Genomic DNA, 11,751 nt, shown 5'->3' with positions numbered 1-11,751 from the left:
TGATAAGAAGGGTATATCTTAGCAAATGGTGTCGGAGCTGAACTGTTATCATAACAATTTTTTAATGTATTTTTTGTTTTAGCTACAGTATCTAAAAAAAAGGACACACTGCTCCCTCTGGATCTTATCATTTCTGAGAGAAGTACAGACACTGTATCAAAAGTCTGGCCCAGTCACTGGCTCACTCCAGCAGAGTTACTATATCAGGTTCTAATGTTTGCTGTTTTAATGTACATTCTCTGTCTTCTTCTCACTCGCTTTTCTTTTCTTTACGGAGGACAGCGAGGCAGACAGAGCCTGGGGGCCATCTTCCTCACTGGGATCTGAGGAAGTTTCCAGACGACTGTCCGCCCCACGGATCAAAACTGTGGCTCTGGGTGAGGTCTGACAGATGTCAATTAAAGCGGTATTTAAATATTTAAGCAACAAAGTTTACAAGTCCTCCCTTGGGTGCAGTTCTGGAGTAATGTAGCTGCAGCGCTCCCAGGAGCAGCTGAATGGCAGGCAGCACGGATAGTTGGGGGGCATCATGGCTAGGATTACAGTGTGAATTAAAGCTGACACTAAGAAGCGCTCCTCACAATGACCTGCAGAAACCAGCAGACAAAAGGAGCTATTATAGAGCAGAACAAAGAGGAGGTTACTGGAGATACCTGAGCCAACGCTCGCCTAGTCAGCGTGTCTGCAGGAGGAGGAATGCCTGGTGCTGCAGTACCACCACATCCACACACAGCAGGGGAACAGTCTGCTCTCTCTCTCTCCCGCAGAGAAAACACACACACACACCCACACACACAAATACCTAAACAAGTGCACAGCCGCAGGACACACACACGCACGCACGCACCGGACACACACACACACACACACACACACACACACACACACACCATCCTCTCTGTCAGACAGGTTTCATTACTTGATGTCATAACATGCAATGTCTCAGGTTATCTTGAGGCCGAAACTCTGTTGAGATGCTGCATGGTGCTGATAACTGCCAATTTGAGGATGAGAGGTTAGAGTTGTGATGTCATATTTGTCAAAATAGGTTATTAATGGATCTCATTTTCTCAATCATCATAAGAATACTTTCACTGTAATCTAGTCTTAACATTTCAATGTTATCTAGTCTTAACAGTCTTAACAACACATGTGGATACAGTCCTGTCCTCTGCCGCCACCACCACCCTCTCTCTCTACCTCTTCTTCTCCCCTTCTCATTTTCTACCTCCCTCTCCTCTCACCGTTACTTCATGAATTCCAGGAGAGTTGATCCTATCTCTCTCCATCTGCTGTCACCATGGTCCTCAGAATGCTTTCACCTCCTCCCTAATCCCCCACTTCATCTGAGACTCAGGATGACAGCTCTGGCCCGTCTCCCCTCTCTCCCTGTCTGTCCCCACCCTCTCTCTCCCCACAGCACCCAGACACCCTCAGTCAGGAGACGTGGCAGGTGACAAATTGGTCACCTGAGATGCTTACATGACAAGAGATGACAGACAAAAGCGACCATGCAATTGGTTTGAATGAGATTTATCATCTTCTTGCGTTCTTAAAATGAGAGAAATTTCATGCTGAAAGGATGTCAGAAATGTGGGATGCTGTCACAACCTAAGTAAGGACACAGACAACATTACTTGCATATGGAAGGATGAATATTGTAATTGAAAAATATTATTTCAACAGAAGTCTTTAACCCACAGTAATATCACAGTAAGTCTCAGTAGGAGAGTTGATTATTTATGCTGGGTCTGTTGTCAAGCTAAAACCTCACTAAGCTAAAACCTCACTATGTCTTGTCATGCTTAATAGAGCCTTGGAGGGCGAGGGGGATTACAGGAGTGTAAAGTGGCCATTGAAAAGATTAACACAACAGATGTTTAATAATTCATAAAGGCCTTGCAGTGGTCAGAGAGTGTCAGCTGCCAATACTGGTCTTATCTCCACCTTAGATTAGTCGCACATCCAGATAACTCTATCCCTATTGATTTTGGACTATTGTTCCCATTGATTTTACCCTTTGTCCCAGCTGAGTCGTTTTCATGATTGATATGAGAGTGCTATTGGAATCCTCCAGCCCCCAGTTCCTGCAGGACTATATATGTTTGTAGAGGCTGTTCATGATGCCCATCAGGAATCATCATCAGCTGTAATGCTGACCACTTGCTTACACAGGTATTTTACATATACTACAGGTGCCACCTGCGACAGTATAGCTTTAACACCAGGAGTGTGCCGTATAAGCTGATGCAGCGGACACCTTCCAGTAGTACGGCTGTATTCTGGCTGAGAGAGGAGGAGGAGGGCCTTTTTCCACTCAGTTATCTGAAGTAAAAGCGGCCATGAAAACATGAAAACAGACACAGGGGATGTGTGGTACAGAGCCAGTGGAATGTGGTTGGATTTTGCCGAATATCATGCAATCTCTCAGACAGGCCAGCCAACCAAATCCTCAGACAGTCAGCTAGATACGGATATCCAGATTTAAGGTTCCCTTGGAGATAGATATCAGTGTATTGGCTCCTCCTGTGCAATGTGCATCAAATCAAGACCCAGCTCTTATTAAGGCTTTAAGTACATGTTGCCTTTGGAAGTTTTCAAAGGCTTAAATGGGAAGTTGTTACGCTGGGAATTGAAATAACGGGCCAGTAGAGAGGACAGAACACCATCTGTCAAAACATAACGGATTTAGTGAGGATGGCTTGAGGCTAAGTGCTAACTAACTAGACTAAAGCGACTTGCTGTCTCCCTATGATGCATTTGAAATGGTAGCTTACAAACAGTAGCAGATTCATATGCTATGTGCCCCGTTAGTTATCTATCGTTTAATGATCACATTGCATTTCAAATCAATGAATACTGCTAATACACCTAGTATTATATTTCCACAATTAGCTTGTCAGTTATGATGAATCGACTGTAAGTGTTCCCTCCAACTGTATCTGTAACTTGTGTATCTGTGATCCAACGGTGGGTGATTGTGGGTTTATGCTTAGTTCCGTAGATTTCTCTGTTTCAGGTTGTATGCTGGGCCTTCTTTTTCGTTTCCTAATACTGTTAGTCAGTGTCTATGTACAGTATGTGGAAGACATGACACAGTCTCCCTGGGGTTGAATCAATAGCAGATGGACATGCTGTACATGTGCTTTCCAGCAAGGTAAGAGCTACATTGAACAGGGGCCATTGCAATGTACTGATTTATATATGTCTCTTGGTGAGCTGTCATTTACTCTATATGCAATGAATTATCTTTTGTGTGCAGAAGAAGATGTAGCATGCTAATTCTTCATTGCTACATTTCTACGTCATTAGCTTGCAACGCCTTGATATTTTTGGAGGTGAGCGGTCAGAGCCGATGTCTGTCAGTGCAGTCTGACTAACTCAAAAAGGAAACCAGCAGAGCTCATATGTCTCCGGTCTCCCATGATGAACATGGATCTTAACTTTGACCCAAAGACCCGGTGGGGATGCTTGTCTAATTGAATTACTATCTTAATCACACTCCTAGCTTGTAAATATTGTTTTGAACTTCTTCCCTCAATGTCACCACAGATTATTCACATTATACACAGTGGAAATTAGTTTTACCTCAATTGTACCTTTGACTTGGTGAAGCAAAGTTAAAACTGTGAATAATCTTTTTTGTTTGTTGATTTTATTTGTTTTTTTTTAGTTGATGATATCTATTAATATATAACCATAAAGTCTGGAGACCACAGCAGCAGAACTATTTAGTCACATGTTAGATTGTTTCAAAACAAAATAGGGTTATTTTTATGACACTGACTTCTGATTTCTGACAGAGCCCCCTTGTGGTGTTGAAAACTATGTGCGCATACATTTTTAGAGAAAGAAAATCCTAAAAGAAACCCCTTCATGTGCACAGTAGGATATGTGCTTGGGTATACAGTACAGAACACCTGCTGTGTTTGGGCCTAAAAATATTCTATGTTGGGAACATGGAAGGCATAACAATATGTCTCCAATTAAGATGAACTCATGAGGGCATACAGTACATCTGTAGAGTGTAATCTATAGGCATGATCTAGGAGTGGGAGGACAGAGGGGTTTGGTGGGGGAAAAAAGCTTGTCTCTGAGTGTTAGCCTCATTCCTAGGTTAAGGCCAAAGTCATGTCACTTATTGCATCGTTCTGGAATGAGGTGCGAAAACATTTCTGCCAACCCTTCTCCCTCTCCAGCCCTTCCACCATGGCCGAGAGTTATGGGGAGTTTGGAGCATGTTATAGCCTACATTTTGCTCTACAGGTCAAAAGCAGTTTATGGGTTTTCTTATTTGTTGAATTTTCTGTTTGTAGTCACACTGGCTTACATTTCTGGTCCCACAATCCCTTGACAGGACAGTTAATTGGACTTAATTGTGATTTAAGGAGCACTATTCCAAATTAATTTATAAGTTACATTTGTTCTCCTAAACTATGCCCCAATTTTCCTTGATCAGGCTTGCCAAAGGGTTACAATTCCAGCCTTTCATGTCCATTCATAAGACATCTTTTGGGAACTAATTAAATGTTATATTAGTTCACACTTACTTCACTGTGTCATTTAAGATCAAACCAGTACACCCTATTTGGGACTGGCACCTCAAACACTGGATTAAGTTTAGATATCTCAATAGTCTTTCATGGTAGAAAATCTTAATTGACATTTCTTTCTTTGAGGGGGTAATTTGACCATAATATGACCATGGCAAATGTGTTTGTATGCCTTTAGAACGTCCATGTCTGATTCCAATCTGGAGAATTTATGGCCACCGTTGACCCTCATTGCTTTGCTGGCTTCCTCAAGAGAACCTGCTGTGGGCTGTGTGCCAAATGCTTTACCATTTAAAGAGGTGATGAGGAAACTACCCAGAGGAGACAAGAAACACATCAGTTCTAGCACAATAAGACTTCTCTCTCTCTCTCTCTCTCTCTCTCTCTCTCTCTCTCTCTCTCTCTCTCTCTCTTTCTTTCTTTCTTTCTCTCTCTCTCTTTCTTTCTTTCTTTCTGTCTGTCTTTCTTTCTTTCTTTCTTTCTTTCTTTCTTTCTTCCTTCCTTCCTTCTTCTCCATTTTAGTTGACCCTCTTTCCCCATAGCACTCATTGCCAGCCATTTTAACCTGTTCTTGTGTTCAGGGAGTTATGCAGTCATGAGTCACTGACCACTTAACCAACAGCAGGGATTATATTTATGGAAAGACTGGGTAAATTGATAGCAATGCAAATACCATAGGCCATTCAGAGTAAAATTCTGCCAAAGCCTCCACTTACGAAAGGAAATCAAGAATTTGTCAAAGCAAGCTGCGTATAATTAGGTGAAACAGAGCAAATCCTCAGGGATGGCTGTCGATGGATAGTCCTGTGGTTCTATGAGGTGTGAACTACAAGCAGACATTTCTTGGCAAAGATTTCAACCCACAGTGTCAGATACAGCATCATGGATATCAGTATGTTCAGAATGTTAGCCATAACTCTACTTGTGCACCATCCATAGCTGCGAGGAGAGAGAAAGCCTGGGGAGTGTGGACGGGAGACACATTTTCTTGTAGGGTTTTTGCTGCAAGCAGAACACCTGCGTGCTTGGTGGGCTCTTTTGATGGTTCTGAACTTGGGGTGAGTGTAAGTACAAAATGGTATCTCCTTCATCAAAACTGTCAGAATGTCACATAACTCTATTGCACCTGATGTGCTCTCTCAAGGAGGGAAGGAGGGATGGATCGAGGGAGGGAGAGAGGCAGGGGAGAACAGACACGCCTCTGTAGGATCAATCTCTAGCTCATTACAAGCCATTACAACCCTCTCTACAAAGAAAGAGAAAGAGTGACAGAGGAAACAACTGAAATGGATAGCACTCCCACAGTCTAAAAGTTCCACAAGCATTGTGTATTGTGGACATATCAATGGGGAGAAGAGATGACCAATGCACTGTTCTAATATTCAAGCAGTTTTTTGTAGATGCAATGTGCAGTATTGACTATGGGTCCTCATTTGCTATAACATCACATTAAAAGCCTTACCATATAGGAGTATTTTAGAAACATTATGACAGTGTGATTGCTAAGGTATTTTTCCTTCACTGATATCAATCATGTGCTGTATGTTATTTGTTATCCATCGACCTATCTTTTGACGGCTTTTGAACTTGAGTGACTCAAGACGCCCACTGAGCTAAAGCCTGGGGTCCTCAGGTCACAGCACAGGAAAAGTTAGTCATTATGTAAGTGTACTTTAGAAAACTTCCCCCACTGCATTTGGACTCCAGGTGTATGACGTGGTTAAGGTTTATGTCAATAACGTATTGATTCAACGGTGTAAGATGCTGCCTGGATACAGTACTGTACAGTATCTGTAATACGATAGAATATGGTTTTAAGAAACAGACTCTATTCTCCTGGCATGCTCAGAGGATTTCAGGCTAGTGAGGGGTCATACTCCCATAATCTATCACACCCCCCCCCCCCCCCTTCCATTAGGATAACATGGCAACACCTCCACACCAAGGTCAGGGGTCACTGCAATAAAGTGCAGTGGTCAGCCTGGTTCACACACTATGGACAGTGGATGGAATGTCCTGCAATGCCTCCATCAGTGCTAACATTTACACGCTTTAACATCACTATCAACAACATATTAAAAAACTGAAAGTCGTTTGTAGGTTATCTTGGCCTACTGTTGGTTATGAAAGATAACATGTACAGGAGACTATTTTCCCCTGTGAGAAGGAGATGATTTTCTCTGGCAGGCATCTGAGATCACTGTCTGGTCCTCTCTGTGCTGACCTTCTATGGCTCCAATATTACTGCCCCAGGCTGCTGGCCTGCAAATCCCTCCTCTGTGGGCTGGGTTGGGTTCCAGGGCCCGCTCCCTCTATCCACCCGGCCCATAAACAGGGGGCTTTCATGAGAGATCACAGGTGCTTATTTACAAAATGGCAATTTTCTTCTTCCATAATTCCATGTTACTGCATTACCAGATCTTATCGCAAGGCCAGTATCTTATTCCTGAGGTTTTAGACTTTAATGAAAGATGCTTTGCCTCCGGCCGCTGGGGGCTAAACCAACAAGCCCAAGATTCCTGCTGGTCTTTGTCAGGGAATACCAGAGGCAGACCGGAGGTCAGGGACAAGTCTCTGGTTTTAACATGGAAACAGCGGGCTGCAAAACATGGAAAGTGATGTGGTTGTAGGCACCCAATCATGTAACCCTATTTTAATTTCAGCTAATCAAGTGTTTCTTTTTACAGGTTGGGTCAACCAACTTTGTTTAAGCTATGTTCACTTAAACAACTAACTCTATGTTAACCTAAAATCGTTAATTCTATGGCAATATTTTGAAATGCATATTATGTATACGATATGCATGGCTAAAGCAAAGTATGCTGTAATGAAAATGTTCTATGTTGTGAAAGAGCATTATTGAAAACATACTAACCATAATTAAGGGGTCCATTTCTTTGTCTTTGGTAACAAAGCTGAAGCCTGTCATTTTACTGCATGTTTTGAGGGAGATGTAATTTCAGCCACTTAAGGATCATTAAAAAGAGATCATATTAAATATCACTTCTTGAGAGGGAGAGGGAAAGCGAGAGAGAAATAAAGGGGAGATTTGTATGTCAGTCAATTCTGACCGACCCAATCCCCTGAGCTCTGTGAAAGAGGGGGAGAGAGAGGGTCGGGGTCAGTTTTCTGTAAATCTACCAATGAAATGTTGACAAAACAGCCAATTTTCTGTAATTTCGCCGCAGCCTTCTTTCAACAGCCCAGTCACTCAGAACCCCTTCATTTCAAATAGCGGCACATTGCGACCTTTGACATGTATCTCGTCCCTGACTTCTTTGGCCTGGCAGAAAGACGTAACAGTTGTGCCTTTCAGGTCAGGTGGATGGCGTTTAAAGCCTCAGCTTCATAAAGGATGCCTTTGTCTCCGCAGTCTGCTCTCCAGGGCTCGAGTAAAAGGATAAGAAATGTAGTTAATAGCTCAGGAGTGGCCTAATCATCAGCTGCCATTACTGCTCCAATATCAGCAGGGATGACAGACTTATCAATAACAAAGGCCCAGCTGAAGCCTCCATCGGTCCGTCATTTTGATCTCTGCTCCACTAAGCAGGGCTTTCATTTGGTCTAAGCACCGGGCAGAACACCTCTCCTTCTTTTCATGGTGTGCCAGATATCACTCATCCCCATAGGCTACTCAGTGTTCCCTCAAGCCCAGGCCATTATTTCCACAATTTGGCTTAATTTCTTAGGCAAATGCGATATGATACAGTACATCTTAAGGTAGAGCATTTATAGCTTTCATCATTTGTATGGGAAATTAGTCTGCTGCGATTTCTTTCAGATCTCAGATTGCAGCAAGTAGATTCATGCTAAAAATTAAGATATTGTGCTGAACTATTTACTACACTATTAAAACTATGAATTTTCACCAAAGCACCTGAATATTTGAGGCAACAAAGCTGTTTAGAATGTTTCATCATGGATCAGTGAGATGATCGAAACATTTATCTCTGTTATGAATATACAGTATATGGTCTTGGACATTGAATGAGAAAATGTGCTATAATATATGCCATTTAGCTGATGCTTTTATCCAAAGCAACCTACAGTAAAGTGAGTGTATACATTTGTATTACACTGTATATGGTCCCAGCAGGGTTAAAACCGACAACCTTAGCGTTGTTAGCACCTTGCTCTACCAACTGAGCCATAGAGGACCTGTATCCAGTCTATCCCTTTTTATTTCTAATGCCAATATTTTCCTTGCTGATATCAACTACATCCTCCCACAAAAGCCTCAACTCCTTCAAGGAGTAACCTGAGAGGGCCAGAGAGGTGCTCCCACACCTGGACGAGCTGGGCCTTTCATTGACAGTCACGGTGAGGACCAGGCACTGACAGACTCAAACACCTGCTATTGGGAAATATGTTCTCCATCAGTGAGCTATAGCTTCTCTCTGGGCTGGAGGACTGGGAGGCCATTGTTCTCTCAGAGCACTGACAGCCAAGGTATTTCTGGACTCCTGGTGGACATAGAGAACAATGTGTTATTCATGTTATACTTATAAGGAAACAAATAGAATGTCCTCCATTGCTATTAAATGTTATTGAACTGTCAACAATTTCTTGCACATCAAGGTGTTATTGTGCAGTAATGTTTCACTTTGGGAATGAAAGTGACACTGATATGATTTCTTTGTTTCCATCTGAAATTCATATTCTGTACAGTATATATATATATATATATATATATATATATATAAGAATAATATTTGTGTCACTTTTTGTTGCTCTAACCTTTATAGTAGGAACTGCAATTACAGTATCTTCAAGGTTTCATAATCAAAGGTATAAAGGCTTTTGTTTTACATCAAATGAAAGGCTGTTTTGCGTCAGGCATTAAAGGTGCTATCTGTAATCGGTACATCCATTGTTTTACTTTTAAATTAATTATATATATTACCATTGATTCCTGAAGAATATGACATAAAAATGCCTCCGCTTAGTTCAACTGTCTTAGTTACCCCATCAGAACTCAAAATATAAGCTTGTTTTACTATTATTTGTAGACAATGCAATTGTAAACTAACACTCTATACTGTAGTTTCAAAACATGGTTAAAACTATACTTTTGAGGTCAGTCCTTGCATCCATAGCTCTGTCTATGAAACTGAGAGTCGTTACATTTCTCCACCCCCATCCCTCAACCGCTTACCAAAAAAGTGGGTGACGCTTTGTTGTTGTTTGAATTACAGATTGCACCTTTAACAAGCTTTGATTTCACAAAAGCCTGCTCTTAACACTGAATTCAGCTTCACCTTTTAAAATACAGGCAACACTTCTGTTTGATTGTGATAATGTTATATCACATACAAGGAGTCTCCAGAGTATAGGGACAGCATTATGTTACAATGGCATAGTCTGGCTGTGGCAAGAGTTGTACAATGTCCCTCACCATCTATTGGATTAAAGATTATACATGAAATTACAATACAATTACCTTTCAATAAGCATGTCAGCTCTATGACTACAGACTAAATAGCTTTAATACATTTCCCTCCGAAGTAATTTCATATTTCATTTGTTTATTTTTATTTTTTGGTGAATTTATGGTCTCTAATCTGTAACAGTAGAACTTGCTATTTCTTCATACTGTCTAATACCTGAAACTGGACCTTGAGCAGATCACCTAGTCGCCTTTGCTCCCCATAGCCTTAAGAGGAGGGGGGTCATTGGGGAATTTGCTAAGTCACCTGGAATAAAAAAAATCAGAGGCACCTCAGAGCCCCAAGCCAACCCACCTGGAGCCCCCTCATGATCCCTGCTCCTGCACCACTCAAAACCAGTCCCATTAGCTTACCGCCAAGGAATTCTTGGTCAAGTAAACGGCACTGCAACTAACAAAGCCCCGTTTCAAGCAAGATTACAACTTCAACAGGAAACCCTTTGATTATGAGGCTGTTTGAAATGTTATCAATACCATGATCACCCCTCCAGGTCAACAAAACCATTTCTAATCACCATACCTTGGCTGCACTCTCAGTTGTGTGTCGATCTTTTGAAAAAAGCAAATTACTGTTGAGAATAGAGGAGCAACTTGTTTAACAAGGAGCACGTGCAATGACAAAGCGATTCTGCTCCTTATGTCGATCACCCACCTGCACCCAGATTAGGTCAGATATTCACTAGAGCTGCCAAGCTGTCATTCACACACAATGAGAAAAAAATACACACAGGATCACATTCATTCCACTTCATAAATACTACAGGCAAAGAAGCGCATAGACTACGAGAGACATAAATACAACAACTTTTACAAGAACGTTGCTTTAACCAAGAGCATAAAGCTGAAGTAACAATACATCAATACACTAATCATAGTCATAGGTTTATGAGCATCATTTTGTTAGGAAAATAATTAGTTGCCACACTAATTGTCAATCTAATCAGTCCATAAGTCAATGGTGTGGTGTGTAGTACACCAAGCGTACAGTTCTAAAAGATGTAAGACGTAGGCGATAGTATAAGCTGGTATGAATCGTTTCTACCTCATATTAATGTCTTATGTACAAACTGTTTGATATAGTGTCATTGTGAAGCAAACGTGTGTATGTTCAAAGTTTGCTTTTATAGTGATATTTATTTTTGTCCAATAAACATTTTGTATACATAGCTCCATACATACACAGGATCTGCAAACTCAACTCTTTGTATACATTGGTCCATATCCAAGATCCAAAGAGAAACTTAATGTAGCTTCTGTTTTCTCTTGAATGAATGGTCACACTTATATTGCATTATGGTACAAATGTATAAATACATTTGGTTGAGGTGACACAGGTAATTTGATACTGTACACCTTGACTGGAGGATCCTGTATAACAGCTTAAAGCAAATATGCAACACAATGCTGTAGTAACCCTAATCACAACCAAGAGGCTAGACTTAGATTTATTTGAAAATAAAACTGCACATTACTGTTGCTTGTTTCAATTTAGTCCAAAGAGAAGGGAACTCTTTATTAGTAGTTTCAATGACACACTCTGCAGTGTGCAACTGTTGAAAATCATATGATATAATGTTCTTATAAACATTGCATGTTATGTCATTATGATGACATAATTCACACATACATACATCTGTTGTGACTTTAATTTAAAATATGTTAACCTACAGTAAATGTCAATCTGAAATTATCACAACATTGCTAATGTCCAAATTCCTATTGCTGGTAGTTCATCCAAAACATTTTATTGTT

The sequence above is a fragment of the Argentina silus genome, assembly GCF_951799395.1.
Source record: "Argentina silus genome assembly, chromosome: 7".
In the NCBI taxonomy this organism is placed as follows: Eukaryota; Metazoa; Chordata; class Actinopteri; order Argentiniformes; family Argentinidae; genus Argentina; species Argentina silus.
This window is presented reverse-complemented; position numbering follows the sequence as displayed.